This window comes from Phoxinus phoxinus, assembly GCF_949152265.1.
Source record: "Phoxinus phoxinus genome assembly, chromosome: 24".
NCBI classification, from domain to species: Eukaryota; Metazoa; Chordata; class Actinopteri; order Cypriniformes; family Leuciscidae; genus Phoxinus; species Phoxinus phoxinus.
In genome coordinates, this window is record NC_136899.1 from 9,898,711 (window position 1) to 9,923,583 (window position 24,873).

Consider the following 24,873-nt stretch of genomic DNA (forward strand, 5'->3'; position numbering starts at 1 on the left):
CATAGATGCAAAACAGTTAGCTTAGATACTATTTTGAGCATTTTCTTTTTGCATGATCCAGTGAGTAATTGGCCACACTTCACAAGACATTCATTGTTTAATTGTGTGTTTTTGGAACCGGCAGGATGACATTAAGCTTTGCCGTCATACTTGCGTCTCTAAATTCTTAGATGATTACTTAGAAGTGCATTGCCTTATTTCCCGTAAGAGCAGCAATTGTCTCTTTTGAGTTTGTTCTGTTTTCATGGTTCTTAATTAACCAAATAGACCTTCTCTTCCTCTCTTTTCAGAAGATAATTTGATAGGAAAAGTGATCTGTTCTAGTTAGGTCTGAAAACAATTATATCAAATTGCTGCTTTTGGTCCACATTTGCTTGTCGCTACTTCTCCAACATGCCGATCCAGTCTAAGACCATCTGAGTAAATAAAATGATATTTACCTCATCTTCTGTTACAAGCTTTCAAAATTACATGGCTTCAGGAAAAATCAATACAAAATAGCAGCTTAGCTGCTGATATATACTTAGGGAGCATGCTAACTTTTCCTCCGATTGTTCTCAGTCTCCTGACTTCGCCCCGCCCCTGAAGAGAACTAAAAAAGGATTTACACCATGAAAAGTCTCTCAATGACAAGCCGAGGAGATGCTTATAAACTGCCCACGCTCGCTAGCGTAAACCGGGGCGCCTGTCCAAGCGGCTAACCTTTAGCATGGGAAGGCTGCACTACACGTCTCTCAAAGTTCAGGCAGTGGAAGGGCTGCCGACCCGTCGGATGATTTGAAGACTCAAATACCACTTTCATTTATTATTTATCCCCGGCAGGACGAGGGGGAGGGATGAGATGCGGTTGGAGCATCATACCTGAGTGGGTAATGTAAAGAAATGGCCGTTTCTGGGAGGATTGACCTCAGGGAATCAAATCCTGTTAAAGGCCTAGGAAAATTGCTTAATATCCAGGGCTTAAATAAGTTGTGGATCAAAACATTTGGCCATGATGAAGGGGAAAGGGGCGCTGGGCATCGAAAATAGACTTTTTTTTCCAGACACTTTTTTTTTTACGCTCAAAAAGTCATAGGTTGGTGAGGAGTAAGTGGCTGCTAGGTACGTTGAGGCTGAATATCATATTTCATAGAATCTGTTCAATTTTCAAGGATATGAAATGTAAAAACCAGCCATTGTTTTGTTTCACATCGTACCTTCAGCCCACAGGCACCTCTGGGTGTCATAAGATGCAATTATCTTCTCTCTTTCCCCCTCTCTTTCTCTCTGTTGATGCTCTTGGGAAGGTAATGAACCTGTGTAATTGCGGCAGAGTGTAATGATGCATGTATGTATGAGCCATGGCTTTGTGTTCGCTGTTGAATTTTTATCAATAAGGGAGATTGGATTAATATTTCAAAGTTAATGTTTTTGTTCAAGACTTTGCGTGAAAATAAACATGATTAAGTTTCACAGACGCTTGTGCAAAAATAACAGATCTTTTTAATTATACCCTTAATAGCTTTATAGATTTTTGAAAGATAAATTCTTATTGGCATTTTTGTAATTATAGGTCTTTATTGCTTTTATGAAAATAATGGTCAAGGCTCATTCACTCTTTGTTAAGACCACGGGCAAGAAATATTTCCATGTGTCCTGAGCAGAAACAATTTCAGATTTTTTATTTTTTTTTGGAAATCTTCACGTGTGTGTGTGTGTGTGTGCGCGTACATAGTATTATTTTTTAAATAATGCAAAACAAAAAAGACAATTTTAAAGCATCCTGTCAAAAAATACTATATTTCAGTCGATCCTTCCTTATACTCAGCCATCAGAGAAAAGAAAACCAATTAAACTGAATTGCTGGAATGAATGTGATTGAGGAAAGTATGCATTGATTTAGCCCTGAACTCCCTGATGAACTTGGTTTGGCATGACCGTGCACGTATGTGCGGTTTTCTAGCATGTTTCCAACCCTGCAGCTTCGTTCAGCTAGAATCCCAATATAGACAATCACCAGGAAATGTGTTAGACCATTATAAATAAATAGATGCAAATTCCATACTCTCTAAGAGACCATCTGGTTTATCTACATTTTTAACTGCTGAGATCTGCAGTCATGGAATAGGCTGGGTTTCCATTGTCTTTCCACGCCACATTGGTAAATCTAGTGGTCGGCCGACACTTAAAGCAATCTAGGACTCATCGTCAGTTCTTATTAGTCCACAGAAACCATTTATACTCTTCCCTTCCCTTCCCACTAAAATAAATGTTTTCCTCATAAAGGGTTCTGATCACCTAGAACGAGCTGTATTTAATGCTCCCATGAGATGTTTCCTGTGTTTTCCCTCGTGTAATCCAGAACCATCCTTCCTGAAAACCACCAGCATGCTTAGTTTGTTGTCTTTAGTGTTCTCTGTGTATCCATGCGACCCGACGCTCCACATGTATAGCCTATAATGTATATTACAGCACTGTTTTTTGCCCAAGCATGTCTGGCAGATGTTTGCTGGCTTCCACTGAATCGTCCTGATTTCTCTGGCCTCCGGAGGGAAGTCTGTGCCATACAGTAGCGGCTACAGCCGGTGTGGTTCCGCACGGGTCACGGGAACGTTGAGGAACTGAAAGCCTGGCTTCAGTGTTGTTTAAATGCACATTCTGTGTTTTGCTTAACAACAACTTTATTTCTTAAAGAGATTTTCTAGAGCGGTGACATGAATGCATCACAGGCGGCCGTAGGTTTTCTCCATTGCCGTCCAAAACTGGCTGGAATATGGAGTGAACTGTTAAAACTATAGTGTAAATACTGCTTTAGAGGACAAATCCGTCCAAACCGCAGATTGTAATGAAAGAAATATGCTTGAAAACGTTCTATAAAAGAGACGTACTGCTACACGTAAACCGCGGGACTGTGTGGTTTGTTATTTTATTTCTCTCAAGAATTTAGAGTAGGAGGAGGGCAGTTTGAAAACGCATGAAATGTAATTGTTCTTTTAGCCTGTGCTGTTTTCAGAGTGGACTACTTCACTGACACACATGTTCTTGTGTAACTTGGGTTCATATTCAATTTAGGCCTGTTAAAATCAGGAACATTCAGGGGTGATGTTGAAAATGGAAAATGTACCATGTGGGTTAAAGCCTGGATTTAAACTGGAACGTAAAACTGAAGTGTGTAATTTTGTGCCACTAGTGTAGGATGACCTGACGTCTCTGTTTTTCAGCTTCAAGTCATATTAAGTCTAAAGTATACTTAATTTTATTTATTTTTACATGTACATGTAGCGTATGTGTACATTTGAATGCGTAGATTTTCAATATAGACTCCTTTCGACACATGCGTTCTAGGAAGTTTAATTTTTGTCCAGTGTCTGTGCTATTTTCCTCCAGAAGTTATGTCAGAGAAAAAATGTCTTTGTATTCTTAAAATTTGTAAATATCTGTCGGCGCGCATACAGTACGTGCGTACTATGTAGTGGTGCAGGTATGACATGAGAACCCAGAAGTCTAATTCTATAGAAGTTTTATACCATTATAAAACCCCATAGGAAAATTTCAAAGGAACCAGCAGTGAATTAGTCTTCCGGGTTCTGACGTCATACCCGCACCACTTTATTCTGGTGACGAAATTTGCTTCATGCGCAATGTACGCGGACCCTCACCTACACGTAAAAACCGAAGTATATTTTGGGCTTCACATATAAACTCCCTGATTTATTTAACTTTAAAGTTGTGGTTAAATTAGTTTACACAATTTGTTGCTTTCAATCCATGTGAACGGAGAAAGCGCACACTGGAAGTTGTGCCCCCCCTATATATATATATATATATATGTATGTGTGTATATATATATATATATGTATGTGTGTATATATATATATATATATGTATGTGTGTATATATATATATATATATATATATATATATATATATATATATATATATATATATGTGTGTGTGTGTATATTTTAAGGGTTGGCAGGAGTATGTGGTTTTGTGTGTATGTGTTTTTTTATCATAAATTTAAATACATTTCAGTGTGAACTTATTAATTAATCATGATTTATGTGAAAACATTTGTACAGTTGGTGAATAAGAACCACTGTTTTGAAAGTGCCAATGCTTTTAGACGTTTTGCGGAAATCAACCTGCAAATGGCTTACTTATAGTTGTCTCTGCAAATTAAGTCAGATAGGAGAAATTATTAGCACATACGTGAGCTTTAAATTCCTCCAGAAGCCATTTGAGTGAACTCATTGGTGTTGAATACATCTCTTGAAGAGTGAAAATCAGTGTGTTTTTCTTTTTCCATCACTCAGAGTTAAAATGTCAGAGGCTCATTTTAGAAAACACGCCTGAAATCACTGTTTGCTTTGTGCATGTTAAGTCTTGGACGAGCACAATCACAAAATTTTGGTTAAATATTGACATTTGCACACATGTGCCATATGGATTTGCTTAGAGTGAGTCAGACTAACTAAATAAAATGTTCCGTGATTTTTCTCCCCTCCTTTTTAGGAGAGTATAACAACCTGGATTGGGCTCCATTGTAATTGCTCCATTTCAAATATATCTGAATGCTGTAAGGAGGCTTTGATCAGACACTGGGGATCATTTGTGCCTTTTGCCTTTATGCAGTAGTCACACAGTGTAAAGTGCAGTCCCTTTATGTCTCGGGCTTTGCTTTTCAGATGGATCTCTATATAAAAGTCATTCTCAACATGAAAGCCTCTGTTACCTGCCAATTGCGCCCATAAGGAATTAAAACAGTATTGCTCTCTCAATGTATTCTGGCAGAGGCTCGGCCTGGTTATTTAGATTCCATTCTTGTCTCAGGTATAATGAATGCTCCCTTGTTAGCCTCTCTTTGAGTCCAGAACTATGGGGAGTAGATTGTGCGAGAGAAGTACTTGCTATTTTTGTAAAGCTGCAGTAACTTGCTGCACTTGTATATTATTGTGTGTAAACCCATTTTGGGAAACGTTAATAAAAAAAAAATTAAATCACCCCCCTCCCTCAATCTGTGGTAGTGCTTAAAGCAAATTTGCTTACCCTCACGCATAGACGTTCATTCATTCAATCTGCCTGGACAATTTGTCCGTCCAGGTCTCATTTGTTTGAGATCCATAATTCATTTGTATTAGCTTTGGACATGTTCTTTAATGAAACCTCCGTGGCCTTGAGGCCAGAGGGGGGACTCCAAGTCTCCCAGAAAGGCAAAGATGCATTGACACTCAGCAGTCACCGGTGTGCGAGCTCCTAATTGGCTGTCGTGCCTGGATCTATTTTGTCATTTAAATAACTTGCTTTCGTAAGGCTTTCAATTAGCCAGGAGATTGGCACAGCGCTTTTGTCAGAGATAAATGAGCTGATATATTAAAGCGTATCCTTGGATGACAGAGGCTTCCCGTGCCACACCTCAAGACCTGCTGCCCATTGATTCTTGTCCTGGTAATTCACTAGGATCATATATCTGGTGGATCACTACCTCTTAGGAGTATAAAAAACATTTTTTCTCAGTTGTTTGTGAATTTAACTGACCCTTTTAATCCAATTCCTATTTTTTCCTTTTCATGTATGTTTTTATATATTATTCATTGACTATAATATGAATGTTCATCTATGATAAATATCTACACTGTTGAAGTACTGTATATTAGGCTATAGGAAAAAAACTTTATATACGCATTTTCTTACTAACACTTATTGTTAATAATTTTTTTCATAATACATTTTGTTTTTTGTTTTTTACAATTTTAAAATGTTACAAATTTATTATGTAAAAATTAACCTAGATTAATACATGCTATACAAAATGTACACCATTGTTCATGGTTAGATCATGATGTTAACCTATCATAATTAAAATGTTACATTAAATTACATAAAAAAACAAGTTACAGTTGAACTTACTTGCATAGAGATATTATACGAATTTTGCTGAGGTTTCTGACAGTATGTGAAGTGAAAATGTCCTGAGTGATGTCACTACATTGACTATCCTGGTTGTATTGTTACTGCTAATTAATTTGCAAAGGCATTGCTTTTCGTCAATGTGGTCTTACCTTAACCCAGTAAATAAAGTTAAAGAGGCCCGTCGTGAAGTTTGCAGGGGTTATAGGTCTAGGTGAAGCTGGTAATGTATTTAGGGACAACCTTATAATGAATGACAGGTGACAGGTCATGGACTGGTCAAGAGCAAATAAGCAGGATTTTCTTTTAAAATGTCTTCGGACTTAACTTGCCCCATTCGCACTCTTTTAAACCATCCACAAATAAAACGTATATTTAGCCGAGCCTTCCGAGTTTGGAACTTAATAGGTTCAACAACTCAAGGAAACTTTGCTGGGACCTTAAAAGATCACACTTTTTTTTTCTAGCAGAATAGCAAAATTAGATGGCAGTTCAAGTTTTATTGACTTTTCCATTGACTCTGTGAAATGAAGGGCAATAGAATCATGTAGTGTCGACTGTAGCAAGAGCAAAACATCAGCTCAGTGGGATGTTAAGATGAGAAGCGAGAGATGTGATATCAGACACCATTTCATTACCCACAGTTCCTTAAGACATAGAACTGTTTGGTATAAACACAGATATTTGCACGATAACAATATGTCTCAGTGTGTACATTGGTGAAAGTTGTCTATCTCAAAGAGCAGATTATTTACAGACAACCTTAAACTTTAAAAACTTGGTCGGATGAGATTTCGTCGTTCCTGTGCGGCTGAAAGCCAGTACTCCAAAATGTAATTTTCCAACAAAGAAAATAAGCCACAAGTAATCTGCTCTGTAATACCTTCCAGTCCTTAAACAAAATCCCTGCTTTTATGACATCAGCTAGACTTTTTCACCTTTCTAATGGGATTTCGAAGGAAAATGACTTTCTGGATCACCTCTTTCAGTCTTGCTTAGAAATACTGTACGTTTTTTTTTTATTGAGAAGCGCTTAATTGGTTTGAATGACTGATGATACATGGGTGGAACCTCGAGCCAGGTAACATGGTGGAGAATGCGGGCAAGCCGCTGTAGGTGGATGGTGATGCATGAGGTCCACTGGTCAATTTCTCCCTCAGTGACACTTCCCTGACTGACTAGATTTTACCCTTGATGAATTACACTTGTCAAACAGCAGAGAGAAGATAGACCTGGAGTCTCATCCCTGATTAAAAATGAATTGAATTATTCAGAGCCCCCATACGAAACGTCCCTACCGGATTTGTCTTTGTCAATCAGATTTGTGTTGGATTTAATGTACGATAAACATTGTCTGTTAGCATTTTGTTTTGAGAAAATGCCTTTTATACTCGTTTTACAAGTGGAAAGCAGAGTAAATCATGCTTGTTTGTTTCACGCCTCAAACCTGTGGGCCTAAATTGAAGGCCTTTCTAGGAAAACAAAGCCTCGGCTCGAAACGAGGCAGAACATATAGATTTTAAATTCCATTTCAAACAGGCTACTGACACCAGCTAACAGCTGACATGAGCTAGTGGTCTTATGTTCCACATGCAATAAGCCTGTAGACTGTGGACCCCTAGGATGGGTGGAAAGTAAACCTTCATAAACAAGCTTGCTGAAAGCATAGAGGGGCCTTTGGGAATGCCGTTAGCCTGTCCAGTAGTCTCTTTCAGCATGTTGCTCACACTTCCCATGCTAAGCCAGTGTCTTCATGCAGGGCTCTCGGTACTGGAAGCAGGTGAGACGCTGAATCTTTGTTCTTTTATAAAAGCTTTACATTTACTGGTGTCCACAAGGTCTCTTTTTCTCATCAGCGCTGAATATTTGATAAATCCTTCCGCAGGTGCAGAATTTTGCAGATGAAACAAAATAAACAAATGCATTTATTCCCATGACATCTGAGGGGGGAATTATTAAGGGTAAAGGAAAATTAGCATTTTTTTGCATTAATTCAGACAAATTTGTCTGTGTGGAGTTTATTTTGTGTGTGTTTGTAGAAAAAGCACGGTAAAGCTCTTTTGAAATGCTTTGCATGTTTTATTAAAGGAGCACCTTTTAAGAGGGACAAAAAAGAGGCAGATTTCGAGTTCCCGCAGGTATGTTGCTCATGAGATTTGTCAATGTTACCGCGATGCCTTTGAGATGCGCTATTGAGTGTCTGAATCTATCTGTGTGAGTGTTTGGATTCTGTTTATTCTTTTTGGTCCCTTTTCAGGGAAATGAAGTATGAAGCTTAGAATCAGACACACTCATCCAGATATTCTCCCCTCAGAAAGGGCAGTAGGAAAAAAAAGATCAAAGAACACTGCCTGAAAACCTTTCTACAAAGTAAGGAGCTTCAGAAACAAAATGTTCCGCTATAAAAAAGGTATACGAACATATCTCAGATGAGTCAGAAATGGTGCATTTACATTTCAGGTGCAATAGATACTCATTTTCAAAAGGACCTAACACATGGAGGCTATCTGAATGTACATAAATGTAAAAGATGATATAAATACATCACATTAGATTTTACTTGTGAATTTCACAAAACATTTTGATGCTTAATTATCCAAGCTTTTTTAAAATACACTTTCAAAATAAAATTTTGGTTATTATTAAATCACCCTCATGGCATTCCAAGAATGCATGTTTTTTTTTTTTTTTTTTTTACATGAACCACAAATAGACTTTTGGAAGAATTTATAATACATAATAAGTGTAATTAAAGCAGTCCATACTACTTGTGCACTTGTTTCTATTCTTCTGCTACTGAACAAAAAAAAAAAAAATCAGTGAATCAGTTTTGTTGTTCCATATCGTATAACTTCAGAAGACTTGGATTATAGTCATGGACCACTTTTATTTTTTGGTACTTTAATGCTATATTTTTGTCTTTTTGGAAGCTTGAGAGCCATGATTGCTAAAAACTGCAGTAGTATGGCAAGAACTATTCAAAAGTTTGGGGTTGTAATTTGATGGCAAAATGCGGTTTTATCAGCCGTTACTCCAGAAATCATTCTAATATGCAGATTTTTTTGCTCAATAAACTTTTGCCATTATTATGAATGTTGAAAACAGTACTGCTTAATATTTTTGTGGAAACTGTAATGCTTTTTCTTGGGATTCTTTGATCATTCATTAGTAAGTCAAAAGAGCAGCATTTATTTGAAGATAGATATAGATGTCTTGGTCACACTTAAGTTTAGGGTCCAATTCTCACTATTAACTACAACATTTGCCTCAATAAACTCCATAATTACTAATTTATAGTATGGTAGTTGTTAAATTTAGGTATTGAGGATTATGGGATGTAGAATATGCAGAATAAGGCATTAATATGTGCTTTATAAGTACTAATAAACAGCCAATATCCTAGTAATATGCATGCTAATAAGCAACTAGTTAATAGTGAGAATTGGACCCTAAACTAAAGTGTTACCAATATCTTTTGTAACTTTAGAAATATTTTTTACTGTCACTTTGGATCAGATCAATGCATTCGTGCCAAATAAAAGTATCAATTTCTTTAAAAACATTTTTACTCACCCCAAATTGTGGAGACTCTTCAAAAAGTGTCCTAAACCTAGTAAGAGCCTAGTACCTTTTGCTATGACCTTGAATGAACAAACTACCTATAAACTGAAAAGCTTATTGTGTTATGAGGAGCAAGGTCACCTCAGGTCCTTGTTTAACTCCTCAGAGGCATGACCTGACAGGTCAAAAAGACCACAGATTTTTTTTTTTTTTTGTATAGACACTTTTTATAGACCATTGTGCTTGGTATTTTTATCATTTGTGCTGGTTGGCTCATGTGTTTCATTACCTGAGCAGTCAGAGTAGAGCTTATACCACACATGTGAGTGCCCGGTCTATATTTAATATCGTTTTTTTATTCACTACATCAGCTAACAATTGCTGAATAAAACGAATGTTTACATGTTTTCCATTCAACAGTTCCTGAATGGCCATCTCTGGAATTGTCTGTGTATATTGGTGACTCCAGAAATGCATTTCTATGTATGAAATGTAATTGTGAGGAACAAATACCTCTGAACTATCAGAGAAAATCAAAAGTAAAGAAATAAGAAGCCCATTTTTCACAGTTAGGATTGTCACAGGCTGGAATTGGCTTTGCCCCGTTTCCAGGATGGAAAGGAGATCTGTCAGACATTTATTAATCCAGCAATATCTATTGGTGTGCGTGCGTGTGTGTATGTGTGTGGACTCAATCAGTGTGACGTCTGTTACCATGGTGCTTGGTTGCAAAAAAACTTAATTCCAGATCACCTGGAGTTCTGATTGCTGTGAAAGTGTTGTGGCTTCTTACAAAGACGTTTGTGGGGTGAAGATTTTTTCATGTTTTCGGGTATGGCTCAGTGTTGTGTGTATTATAGAAAAACCTGAAATTTTGAATGCTACGGGCCTGCTTCCTTCATTTATAAATAGCCATTTTTATATTTGGCAAAGAAAAAAAATCTGTCTCAAAACCACTGTTTCTTCAGTGAAAGCAAGTTGAATGATTTCAGGTTAGACACTGGATCTAGTACCAGCACCTTGTTGGTGGGGAATTGTGAAAAAAAAACAAAGTATGCATATACAAACATTTAAAGTGAAAATTAGCGTATATGCTCAGACCTGGCAAAGCCACGGCATTCCAGGGTTAGGAAATCTAAACAACCCTCGAGCAGTATGATACATTCTCAATGTTTCTCTTTGTTTTAATAACCTTAACAATAGCCAGGCTCCTTCTGAGCAGCTTAATAGACAGTCTGGAGTGCGAGATGTTTCCCTCCCCCTCACTTTTCTCTTATTCTCCCTCTTTGTGCCATTTTTAATTTTCTCTCATGTTAGATTCAGCTGCTTTAAGCTATTTTGTTTTCCAGGAAGATCCGTCGTGCTAGTCTCTCCAGCTCTATTGGCTGCAGCCGCCATCCATTTTCCCTTTTTGCTCGACTCTCATTTTCTGGGTGCTTCATTTTGAATCTCACCCCAGGCACGCCGCTGTGCCCTGAAGCACTGTCATTGCCGTTGCTTTATGTCCAGCACTTTCTATTAGATCCCCGCCATGCTGCCAGAACCCCCTTTTTTATTCACTGGCCCCCTCATTTACATTTTATTTAATGAGGAGCCTGATCACCTGAGCACATTCATCATTCCTTCCTGCACATGGGACGTGCTCCTAGAACTGGTGCATCCCCTCCATAACTCACACACACACACACACACACACACACACACACACACACACACACACACACACACACACACACACACACACACACACACACACACACACACACACACACACCCCTGTTTTATTTTGTAGGACTGTTCAGCACCAAGGCTTTTATTGGAATGAACTGCACTTTCTAATAATGTTCTTTATGTGCATCTTTCAGCCTCTGGGAGCATGATGAGCTACACAAACCATATTTGTAACCAGACATTTATTAAAATGATTTTTTCCCTGTTCCCAATTTCATTCATATCCTCTATGGTATGTGTATGTGTCTGTGTGTGTTGTTGTATATTTTTAAGTATCATTTTGCTGAATTTGTTTTCCTTTAAGGTAACATAGAAGTAAAAAACTTTCTCTTCTACACATTTTTTACACTCCTTTTTTCCATTTTTCGTTATTTACTTCTTTTATTTTCTGTATTGTGTATATTGGTACCATAGATGCTGTTATAAGGTTATTGGTGCATTTCTCAATGTTTTCCCCTCTCGTCCTTACCCTTCTCAATTCATCTCCCATATGGTATTATATTGTCTGAGTGCTTTTGGCTTGGTCTTATAGAAGATATATAATATTTATGAATATAGCTGGCTTATATATTCACTTACAGGGGCGATAGTTACGGGTGTCTGTCTCCATTTACCTCGTGTTGGATTCACATCAGTCCTCAGAGTCTGTAAAGTCCAACGCCCCATCTCTAGACACATAGCCAAAGCATTGTATTGTAAATTTATGACTACGTATTGCACAAAAATTCTCATGAGAAACTGCAATGCTGTAAAATAGTTTTCCTTGGATGGCTTTCCATCATTTTCAGTCCTTTATTTCTTGTTTTTTTTCACATTTTTCTTGGCCCACCTTTACCTGTTTTTCTAAACCACTTATTTATGTTATTTCAGACAGTCTACTTCGCTCCATGAACATTGTATTTCATGTCATAATGAAAGACCGCAAAAATTTAAGCGCATGCTGCAAAGAAAGAAAGAAAGACTGATTCACAAATAAACTAACTAAGCATAATTAGGCAATGGATACTTGTTTTTTTCATGCCGTTTCTGTGATTGACATCCATGGATAAAAGTATTCCGGGCAAGACTCAATTGCATTTGTAAATATAATCAGGTTGGGTAGTAATTAGCATTGGCTTTACAAGTAACCCCTAACAAGTCCAAATTAGTTTAATGGAGGGGTTACATACTGTCTCTTTTCCTTTCTAAAGTCCAGACATATTTTGCTTGTATATATTGTTTTATCTGTGACCTGTGTCGTGTTTACCTGATGCAAGTATGGTCTCGGTGTTGAAGATCCTTAAAAGTAGAGACAGTGGGAATGTTTGGAGGAACGCATCTAAACTTATTCCACATGTTATCGTCTGGTCCTGGTGAGGGGCGCCATGGTTACCTTGGAACTTTAACTTTAAACAGCTGGAGTATTTGGATTGTGAAATTGCATTGCACTGCCTAAATTCACTTAAGATGAAAGCCCTCGCTTGAACACGGCAGCTCTGTTTTCTGGCCTCGAGTCAAACAATAATTTGAACTTTTTGTCCGTTTATGAGAAATGGCTTTGTAGATAGTCTGTCAGAGTCCTATCAGATGAGATTGTGTAGCTCTTAAGTGATCATGCACAGAGGCGGGAAAACAAGACAAATGCTAGTTTTCAAAAATATTCTGTACCATAAGCCCTATCCAGAAATTAAATTCTGCCGCCATTTATGTCGGTCCAAACCTTTCATTCTTTCATCAAAATGAAAAGAAAATATCTATAGAAGTGTCTAGTAAATAGTACAGCTTCATTCTTCATGTATGTAATTTAAATAACTATAAATAAAAGTACACTCGGTTGGTTTTTATACGCTTTGTTTGCTGTTATTCATCCCAGTGGTCTTGAACGCAAAAAGTTTCACAGCAAAGCTGATTTGTTCGTATTTCTTTTTTTTTTTTTTTTTACTACATATAGATAAAATGGACATTTCTTTAATTTAGTACCCATCTCATTTTTGCGCATTGTTGATGCTTTGTGCTGGTACAAATCTTTACAATTCTCCGAAAGTTCTGAAGTAAAAATATTGTTATTCTTGATTTAGTTAGTTACAAAGTCTAATGCATGACACAGCTGGTCATGTGATCTCAAAATGGTGGCACCCACAAGGAGGCGACCCTCTCTGTTTGGAATTAAACTTTTTATTTATTTATCAGAAAACACTTTTTTCTAAAGTACTATTTATTCTTTTCAACTTAGATTAGCAAAACAGTTTATTTAAAGTGCACCCAAGTTGTTTTAAACTTTGACTTTTCAAACAGTCAGAATCGCTTTTAAACACGTTCAGGTCATGCTCCACAGCCGTTGTGTTTTTACACTATTCACAGAGGCATTAAACATCACTCCTCGCTCTTTTAAGTAGCGTAAAACCCTTCCAGGTAAGCTGTCTCAAAGTATGCCTTTACATCCAGCTAAGATGTCAGCAGCAAATTCCTGTCTTTTTGAAATTCAACTCCCAGACAGGGCTAATATACTGGATGCCTTCTTATTGATTGAAGGGGGAGGGCTATTTGACTTAAGGTGGGTACAAATCCGCATGCAGGGGTGACGCCGGAGCTCCAATCAGCCTGATTGTGATGCTGTGAAGCTCTGTATGGCTCTTTATACCGTTCCCATCAATACCCAATGGGCTTTAATCAAGCCTCTAAGGAAGCAATCATTACTTTTTCGAATCAAACCTATGAAATCAATAATTCTGCAACCGTTTAGATGACAGTAAGCACAAACATGCATAATCATCTAAAGGTTAAGGCACACTGTGCACAAACAAAGATCGCACAATTTGAAAAGCTACATTCGTCTGTTATTAGTGCTGTCATAATGGACAAAAACAGATGGGGGCATTGCAGCTGCATGTAAACAACTGCTCTTCCTTTGTGTCTGAAAAACGTAAATCTAAAAATGTCCCAATTGCTCTCAGCAGATGTAATTGGAGCTGTTTTTCAGGCTGACATCAGCGCGAGGTGTTTGTTGTTGTTGCTGCAGTAATTTGCGTTGTATCAGCCTCGCTCTCTACGTCTGAAAACATTAAAAACCACACCAGGCATCAGAGCTTATGGAATGGAGATTCATCCCTTTGAAAACACACACGCACGCCAGCACACACACACACTCTTACACATGCACACACTCGCAGTGCATTAAAATGGAGATCATCACGCATAGTCTCCAGGACTGGAGGGACCAAATATTTGTTTTCTCTTCCCTGAAGTGCACTCTTTCACAATGGCCATATTTACAATAATCTCCATGAGTGTGACCCGCATGCAAAGAAGCATGCTTGCATATTTTCTGAATCTTTAATTAAAGAGCTCTATTGGCGATAAAGGTTCATGGTTACTCTACCATAACCATGTTCACGATAACAATTCACAGGCTTCATTTGCATGATAATTTCAGGCTGCGAGCTGCTGTCTTGTGCAGTGGCAGGAAGCTGGTTTAAATTCATGAGGGTGTCCTCCGGACACAAGAGCCAGATTGGGCGACATGGTACAGCCGGGCGGGAACGGGGCTAGACAGCTGTGTCATAACACTGGTGCTCTGGGGCTAACTGTGCCGAACTGTTGCAGCCATGTTGTCATAATCCGTGTTCACGTCAGTGGGAATTTTTGCTACGGCTCGTGATGCAGAGGACAATGTGGTGACTGTTTGCTTGAACTCGTGGAGATGGAAAGGCATTTTTGTGTTCATGTTATTTTTAATGAACTAATGTGACTTTTTTTGCATTTTGGTTGTTCGCAAGTGTTGTACAGTGCTTGTATTTGACAATGTCATGGTACTTTGATAAATACCATGGTTCTGAAACATGTAGAAACGTGTGTTTTCAAAAATGTCATGGTGCTTTCCATAGTACATGGCATGGGTTGATTATGCAAAAAAGAAAAACCTGTTCTAAGAGACATTAGAAATGTACTTAAAAAAATAAAATAGTTTTGATTTCATGTGGTTTTGAAACGCTTTACACCATTTTCAAGAAAGATTAAAATTTTATGACTGATTAAAAATGTATATAAAATAAATTTTACTTATAAAAATAAGTAAGCATTATATATTTTTTATACCTGGAATACATGTTTACACATCTTTGTGGTTTTCTTTTTTAAAAGTATGAAGTAATTTATTTTAATGTAATGAAAAATATATAAAAAAAATATGTAAAACATTTATATATATATATGTTTTGAGTCCCGCACATGATATTTTACAACCTGAGCTAAACCTACCTTGCCACAAAAAGGTCAAATTATGTTATTATATTTTGAGGGGCTTATTGACCTTGAAAAAGGGGTCCTCTGTATGAGATATGTCCTGTTTTATGTTCAAATATCAGTGGATCCACATGACCTTGATTTGGCCTTGGTTTTATTGAAGACATTTTGTAAAACTATCTTTTTTTACTAATAAAAAACTTTGCCAAGTATTGCAATTTTTTCCCAAGAATAGTTTAATTGGCTTTTTTTTCTTCATTATAATATCAGGACAGTTGTTGTCAAAACAAACATTTCTAACAAAGCTTTTAATTTAGAAAGTAAAAAAATGCTCATCATAGAAGAGGTATGTTCAAGTCATTGTATAAAATAATAAAAAAAGCATCACATTATTGACCCATATGTGTATAAAGTCATGGTAGTACCATGCATTGTAGGTTCCTTTTGGTAAGTGTACAGTTTGAGCTTGAGGCCAAAGAAAGTTGATCTTACTCCATGTCTGTCCATCCAACCTCAGATTGGTTTAAAAGGGAAGATACATATCTTAATTAGGTTCTGTTATGAGTTATTTAACTGACCTGCACAAGTTAGACAACAAGATTCATGCCAAGGATTCATGGTACTCAGAAAACACTTCTCATTTCCCGTAGTGCACTGTGCGAACATGTAGAGATTAGCTGTAATGAATGTTGCTCTTTCATTTTATGCCATTTCTGAATAGCACTCTCACGATTATTTTCCCTTTAGATTTCAGCAAATCAATCAATTACCCTCATAATGGCTGCTCAGAATGCTCAAGGTAGGACTAGTTTTCTCTGGGTTATTATGACTGTTCCTCCTCTGGCCTTTCAAACCTTCTCAAATATGTTTCTTGTTTCTTTCCTCCAAAGAGCAGGATTAAAAAAAAACACTGTGTAATCCTACTCTCGGGTACACATAATAGCTCCTTAATGTCATGTATTGAGAATTCTCGCTAGGTTTGTGCCTTGAAGGTCTCATCAGTGATCGAGGAGTTGTTCTCAGAGGGGGCTTATTTATCAGTTTACAGAAGGTCTCATGTGCCCAGAGTGGACTGAGGCCCATATGAGGTAGCGCGAGATGTTTGTTTTGCTCTGCGGGATATCTGTGACTTTGAAGGATGATTTTGTAATCTAGTGTGTGGAGCATGCTCTCATCTGCTCATGAGGATGTAGTGCAATAGACTTCCTTCATCCCTCTTCTGTTGCAAATGCACAGATTATTTTCCCTAAATCAAGCACATTTCCATTCATTCATTCATTCACTCACTCACTCACTCACTCACTCACTCACTCACTCACTCACTCACTCACTCACTCACTCACTCACTCACTCACTCACTCACTCACTCACTCACTCACAAAAAATGAGTTGAATCTTGCATAACAAAAAAGTTGAAAATGGCTGAACTTATTTTTTGGAGTTAAAGCAATGTAAAAACATGTTATAGATTATTAGAAGAGACAAAACCTGGAAAATTGGAGGAGTTTACTTCAGCTTTTAAAATGTTTAATCTTAAGTAAGATTTTATTTACTAATTTGTGTATTTTTTTTAAATCAATATTCATATAAAGGTTTCATTCTGTTTTGTTATTTTTAATGTTAAATTATGTGGCAGCATTAATTGTTTTGATATTTTTGTTCAAGAAAATTTGTATAATATTTTATTTTTTAAAAAAAATAATGAATTCAGTGTTCAATAAAAGGACTTGTTAACATTTGTATGTCCCCAGAGTTCTTTAAGCCTGTACATATAAAGGATTTACGTTTTAGATGCTGTCAATAAATTGATATTGTATGTTATTGATATCGTCTATGCAAAGTATGAAAATGCTAGAACCACACTTTGCATCTGAATACTAATGAGATCACGTCAGACATATATATGCATTCTCAGGCAGGTCATCGGGAGGACAGCGTATGTAAATGAGATGGAAACACTGGAGAATTGTGGCTTCCTACCTGGTGTAAGCATATTGGCTTTGTGTCACCTTTTGGTGGCACCCGTGTTGCAGACCCATCATTTTGGAGCTCTAAATCCTCGTATTTACTTTGCAGATTTAGGTGAGGTACAATGTCTGTGGTAAAATCCCTGTTTTAATGAAAAAGTTGATAGCTTAAACCCCATACTTTGATCTTTCAGATATTGACTTTCTAGCGTAGACATGTGTAAGTAAACACAACATGCATGAATTAAGATGATTTTACCAGTTTTCAATGTCTTTAAAGGGTTGAACTCACTTCATAAGACCCTAGAATAAAGCCCCAGCTAGAAGAATGGCTTAGTTAGTAAAAAATGTACCCAATTACCCTTCAAGCTTTGAAGAACGTTAAATTAAATGATGAAGTCTCCTCTGCATGGTTTCACAGTATTTTCCTCAGTACCTCTGTTGTGTGTTTTTACCCACCAGGAATAAAAAAGACAAGCTAATAAACCATGTACACTGTCAGCGAGCAAGGGAATGGATGCCTATCGAGCGTTCCAGGTACATACTCAAGTACACAGCTCACATAGCAGTGTTTTATACCTTTAGTGGATCACATTATTTTCCTCCTCACCAGCTCTCTTCAGGTTGCACTTTAGGTCAACACTTCAGTGTTTTTTTTGTTTTTTTTTAAGGTGGCCTTTTCCCGTCAAAACAAAAAAAAACTCAATGGAGGCGTGGCTGCCGTCACTGATTAATTAATCTGCTAAAACAAATTTTTACAACCTTTCTGTCCTGCGAAAGGGTGTTCTTTGGCATTACCGATGCATAAATCAGGCAATTTGATGATTGCCGGCGCCCCGGCTAATGTTATTTCCCTGAAACAGATAACAACAATAATAATATGCACCTCATCTAGAGCTCATAAATATTGTGGTCAATCTCAGCAGAGAGGCTTCATATGCATAAAAGAGCACTTAAAAGATGTGTGTGGATGGGGCTGTTGAGCAGAAAGCCTTTTGTTGAGAGATGAGAGTTCAACATGTTGACCTAGCCGCTGCCTAGCTATGCATATAAAAACAGGAGACGGCATTAATATCTTCCCTAATGACCTTGCAAAATGAAAGACCATTACCGTGATGATACCACCACGGAAGGCCTTGATGTTTTCTTACGCTCTAAACGAACACGGAACGGAAAACGTAATGAGAACACTTGTAACGAAATTAAGGTGAAATTATTGCTATTCCTGTTTTTAAACGAGCACCACACTGGAGTAACTTCTCTTGTCTCTTGATACCTTCTAGATCAGCATGACAAATGGAGCCATTGACCAAGTCTATTCTCTGTAGGGTATCCAGGGGACGCAGCTCGATCACCTGCACGTTTTCGTTTATGAGTAAGGAACGTAGGGTGAAGTTATTTCTCTAATTCAAGGACATGATGCCGCCACACTAGTTGAATGAGAAGTCAGACGGCTGCGGTCGCATATGCATTAGCTAGAATTCCCCTCGCTGTTCTCCTGCGTGGAGTGACATTGAACTGGGACACACACACACGACATATATATAAATTGGTTACGTACACTGAATGAGGACATCAGCTGCTGCTGAAGCGGTTGTAGGCAACATTTGCATGTTACGTGATGTTTTTATATTGCAATAGCCCTGACTTCTACATCTGACTGCTCTCTCATTATCGGTACTTATTATAATGACCCCTCATTCTGCTCGTTTTTCTCCGCCACCATAAATAAGCAATTTATGTTCACATGGCAACCGTTTATCTCTATGAGCACAACCGTGTGGGATACAAAATAATCACACAGATTCTAAATAGTGGAAGAAAAAGCATTTATTATATTTTTGGCCAGTAGTACACTTTCCATAATAGCAAAAAAATTAAAGTGCAGTCACCATGCAGAATTTAAATGATCACAACTGCTTGTTCCCATTAAACCTACCTTTTTTTAGCAGCAGAATTCTCATCATCTGTATTTAAAAGAAACCCAAAGTACAGCAGCTTTCCTTCACCTGATTACAGTTTTTAATATCCAGGTTGCGTTAAGGAAGATAAATTGCCATCCCAGCGCAATCTGACTGCTAACACAGAGACGATCTATTACAATATCAGCTTTTGTCCATGTCTCGTCTAATTAGATTCTCAAACGGATGCCGGATCAATCAATAATTTTAATTTCACCTACCCCCTTTTCACCGCATATTCGATGTTTGTATCTTAACGGAAAACAAAATGAGAGAACAAAAGGCAGTAATTTATTCGGAACGAGCGCCGGTTCCCGCAGACGAGCTCGCAGCCCATCGGTAACAGACTGCGGGTTGCAGACTCGCACCCTTCTAATTAACATGCAGATATGCATCACCTCATTGGCAATTCAAATTGCACTTCCCTGTAAAGTACCTCAAAATTGTTCTATTTCAAACATTGCGTTTGATTTGCAAAGCCCCCTGGGCATCCCATAATGTCTCCCTTTATCCAGACCATCAGACCAATCTGCTCTGACTCAACTCCTCCAACAGCTTGCTTCCTCCAAAACCAGCTTGGTTTACTCTGGGATGGGCTTTGTCCTCCTTGGTGTGTTTCTTGCATCGTTTTTCTCATGGCATCCCATGCTGGTAAATATGGTGGCTTTCCGGAAGACTTAATTTCCATGGCACGCGGGCAGGCGGGTGGACGCGTGTCTGTCTACTCAGCACATTATTAGCATGCAGTGCATATCCACAGTCATGAATGCCAGCCTCCCATTAGGCTCAGTTTTGGTCCCTCCCCGCACACACGCGCTCCCGTTTGCGGAAGTTCTGTGTGTTGCGTATGGAGCACACGTGAGCGATCCGCTCGTCGGGGATGGCAGGGGGCCCGGCGGAGCAACAAGTGGCAGAATCTGCGGTGTGCAGTTATTCAGCGTGTTCGCAGCAGCAGGGCTGGCACAGCGCCAAATCTGCCATCTGCCTCCTTCACATGCGCTTTCCCATCCTGCCAATTTGCTCATAATGTTACGTGCCTCCCATCCTCATTTGCTTGTCAGAGGCGGGTGGCACGTGCTCCTGCCCCCACCACGATAAGGGCTCTCCGAGGGCCAGGTGGCAGGTTGCCCGGTCCACGCTGGTGCCACACGCATAAAGACCATGAAATCAGGCAGGAGAAAATTTAGCATCTAAATAACACTAAAAATACATCTTGTCTGAAAAAAGTCCTTTTGTTAATGCCTCTTGTTGTTTTTTTCGTAGTCATGTCGTCTAGTCCTCCTCCATTGACGAGTTCAGTGTGAGCGCTGGATCCATGCACGCATGGGAACTTTTTCCTGTCCGTGAAGACCAGTGTTGTTTTCCCGTCGAGACGCTGCCAGTGTACACACTCGGCCACTAAGCTCCTCACATGGTTTCTTGCTACAGCCGTCTGCTCTTACCTCCAAGAGCTCTGCCACCTAGCCAGCCTTCTCCCTGCTTCCAGCCTGCTGCCTGTCTGCCTTCTGCTTGCCCGGGAGAAGGAGGGAATGCTGTGGGATCTAATGCGCACGAGCCGTTTGAAGCTGCGGAAAAGTGAATAATCAATTAAGTATTGATTTCTTGTAAGATTTTGTAAATTTCAAGGCAAGACAAAGAGGATAGCTTAAGGGAAGAGCAGCAGGGGCTTGGTGTAAATTAGCCAACAAACAGCGCAGCGGAATAAACTAACGGCTCATCAGGATCAGACTCTCTTCACTCCTGTCGGAATTAATGCTAGTTTGCGTGAAGACAATGACGCTTTTTTAAATGAGGAAGGCTGGCGAACGAGACCTTAACCCATCCGCGCAGAGCCGGGCTAATTACACTTCCCCGCACAATGGAGCTCATTTGAATGTGGCTATGCAAATCGCACGCAGCTCATTTTTATGGATCAGAAAGCCAGCCATGTCGGGAAGAATTAAAGGCTATTATGCGTGCAAAGCAGTTTTTTTTTTCTTACATGAGGGGAAAATATACTTGAAAATGAGAGAAGCGTTGGAGTGTCTTCATAACTCAACACAAAAGATCACACAAGGGATCTTCAAAGGATTCTTCCGTGTTTCTTCCCTCTCTCTCTCTCTCTCTCTCTTTTTTGGACGTGGGGAAAAACGTGATCAAATATGCGTGTGTCAAGCTCATTACAATGATCCGTGGATACTGATGGCGTCCTTTCTGATTGATAATTATCGTCACTGGCACACAGAGCCGCGGCGGAAAAAAAAAAAAAACGAGAGGGAAAATGTTAGCCGCTAATGATATTCAGCATGCAGAACATGTCATATGCATGATGACAACTGGATATTTTAATGAAGCCTTAGTTTTTTGTCTTCCCAGAAAACCGGTGCGGAAAGCGGACGAAATGAGCAAAGTTCTGCTCGTCTTTATTCCGCCACCGATTACTCCTGTGCCACCCAGTTTGAATATGCAATTCTGCATAAAAAAAAAAAAAGATAAGAAAAGCACCCTTGAGGCAGCCAAGGACAATTAATTGGCCGGTGTGGATGAATCAATGCTGGATGTTGCCATGTTACTCCTTGTTTCTTCTTCCACAGAAGCGGTTCAGGAACCTCCGTGCAGTCCTCCACCGGCTGTGGTCTGTGTGTTTGTGGATTCTCCAGCCTTTCCAGCCCGGCGCGTGCCTCTGTTTTGCATATATGCATACGCTGTGTGGCGCTGGAATGAAGGGGGCATGCTAAACAAGCAAATTTACATGTCTATGCATAATGGCAGGTGGCGCAGCGAAGGGCGCGTGCTGGCAGGGCTGTGGGAGGAGGGGAGATTTACAAGAGGATGTGATGTAGGGGAACACCTGCACTGAAAGATCTTGGAGGATCTTGTAGAGGAACATTATGACAAGCCCCTGACAGCTCCCCCCTCTCCTCCTCCACCACCTCCTTCTCGTGGGAACATTCCAGGAGGTGTGGCATGCTTACGTCTCCCTGCCTTGCCCACGTGGAGACTCAGCTCGCTGGCACAGATTGGATGGCTCTGCTGAGTGTGGCACTGACAGTCCTGTGGGAAACCCACTGCTTCATTCACGCTTTTTCTCTCACGGGCCTTGGATGGATGGTAACTGTGACTGTGTATATGGACATTTTTGGATACGTTTCGGACATTGTTCTTTCTACTAGAAGTTCAAACAAGCAGGAAATGACTTTTTTACAACAGTGTTTTGATATTTATGTGAATATTGAAAGCTTTTTCTGGGTCTTGACTTGCTGTAGATTGCTAGTGCCATTATTGCTAGTCAAACATTTGTACACACACTAGACTGAATTAGTTTCTCATGTTCTTAAAAAACTTGATTAAAAACTAAAAGTTGATGCTTGAATTATTGAAATTAAGTTGATATACAAATATACAGTGCACCTACATATTTATTTACATCAAAACACATTTTTTATTCTTTTTTTAAATTAATATAATGTTGGATCAAGCAATAATCTGACCATCTGACCCATGGTAACAGTTCTACAGTTTTACAACAGTTCTACTAGTTTTACAACATTTATTTTATACTGTTGTAAAAGCATCCCAGGATGCACTTCAAGATGTTGGTAGAGAGTTGGAATCTGGTGAATTTTAAGAACTAACTTATTAGATGTTTTGGTAACACTTAAAGCCTTTATGTATAATGCATTATAAAGGTATTCATAATGTACGTTATAATGCATTATATCTTCTCATAAAAAGTTGTCACCAAAGTTTAAATGCATTATAACATTTGAAGACTCCTTGTTTCTTCAGAAATTGGTTGTTTGTTGTGTTTTAATGCATTATACTGAACAATGAATAGATAAGTATTATAATGTATCATAATTGTGGTTACAATTATTCATGAGACCATAGAATGCATTATAAGGTGAATTACAAGTACTTTTATAGTTTATTATATAAAGAGGTATATGTATATGTTTTTTTTTCATTCTTTTGTGCCACTGCATTGTTCCCATACTGCCATTTCTTTTCCCCCCACTGTACTATCACTATGAATCCCATTTCCCTAATTAGTCAAACTAAATAATTAAACTACAACATTACAAATATTTAGTAGTTAAATTCATTTTATTTAAATAGGCATCAGATTTTCTCTTTTTTTTTTACACTATTATTAAAAACATTAAATGTGTAGGTGTGTCCAAACGTTTTGACTGGATCTGTTTGTTTTTAGCAGGACACATTACGCACACACTCAGTTGTGTAACTGAAGCAAAATGTGTCAAATTCCCATCTCACCACATTATGTTACTATACATGCTCTTTTGGTGCACAGAAATGTGTGCTACAGTTTATGATTTACATTTATTCATTTGGCAGACCCTTTTATCCAAAGTGCCTCATAGTATGTTCCTTGCAAATCAAACCTTTGACCTTGGCGTTGTTAGCGCCATGCTATAGCAGTTGAGCAAAGTGTATACTATGAAGTGTAAAATGGATTCTCAGAGGTTTCCATAAAGCATATATTGTTTTAAAATTCACATGAGTTTCCTAGTTCTGTTGTAAGTGAATATGAAGCGATACAATGTCTTTGTTTTATTGTGGTTTGAGGCCTACTGAATCAACTGGCACAGTGTTTGTTTTTTAATACCAGTTGATGGTTGAGCACAATTATCTGAAAACGGATCATATATGCGGCTAATGAAATGCAGTCTTCAGTCTCAGGCTCTTGAGATCACCTTTGTGATTCAATCAGTCTTATGTGCAAATTAAAGTAATTTAAAGGATAAAACAAAGCATTAATGATGAGGTCATTTACAGCAGACTCATTAAAACACTATTATATGCAATTTCCTGTAACAAATTTCATTCCGAAGAAACATTGCATTGGAAATAATAAACTAGCTTACTGCCATTTAATACAATTAGTGTAACATAATGCCATTATGAGCCTAAAATAGATGCTGTCGCACTGAAGCAGCAGCGCTAACCTCTGTCTAAATGAAAGAATATTAAAGTCAGCGGCGGTATGACGTCTCTTTGTAATAGCCATGTCTAGGGTGCAATATGACAGCAGAAATATAATGTTTCATAACTGACAGTCTCTGGGTTTGTGTTGCCTGAGGTCGCATGGGGCGAACAATAAAGAGTAATTTGATTGATGGAAAATTGGAGTGGCCCATCTAACATGTTTCACCCGAGGCCTTGCAATAGCATGTACACTGGCTGATGATGTTTCGCGTTTTCAGAAACTCCATTTGTTTTGTTTGGATCTGTTGCTGTATCTGGCGTTGGGGTTCGTCTTTGATATGAGACTTTAATTGTGCGGCACGGACGCATATTAGAGGTGTAATTGAATAGAATGAAAGAAACAAAAAAGGAGAAAGCCGAAGATGGATTGAGTAAGGGCTTTTTCTTTTATCACGACGCCCAGGGATCTTTTCACACTCTCCCCTCCTCTCTCTCTTGCTTTCTCTCTCTCTTTCTCAGGCTGCGGTGTCTGGACACTCTTTTCCTCTGAGTCAGCCATGACATCAGCAACAGTAAAAAACAGTTGTGAGTGATAAAGAGATGTAAATGATCAG

At 38.6% G+C, this 24,873-nt stretch overlaps 1 long non-coding RNA gene across 3 annotated transcripts in view; it reads left to right on the forward strand.

Moving 5' to 3' along the window:
* The window catches only part of LOC306992413, a 115,700-nt gene extending 93,136 nt beyond the window's left edge, over positions 1-22,564 (forward strand). For 2 of the 3 annotated variants that reach the window (XR_013796275.1, XR_013796277.1), the window contains 2 exons: positions 17,832-17,906; positions 21,904-22,564. This is a non-coding gene — a long non-coding RNA (uncharacterized lncRNA). The remainder of the gene's footprint in view (positions 1-17,831; positions 17,907-21,903) is intronic. The other variant, XR_013796276.1, reaches the window with a different exon arrangement.
* The last annotated feature ends 2,309 nt before the right edge of the window (positions 22,565-24,873 follow it).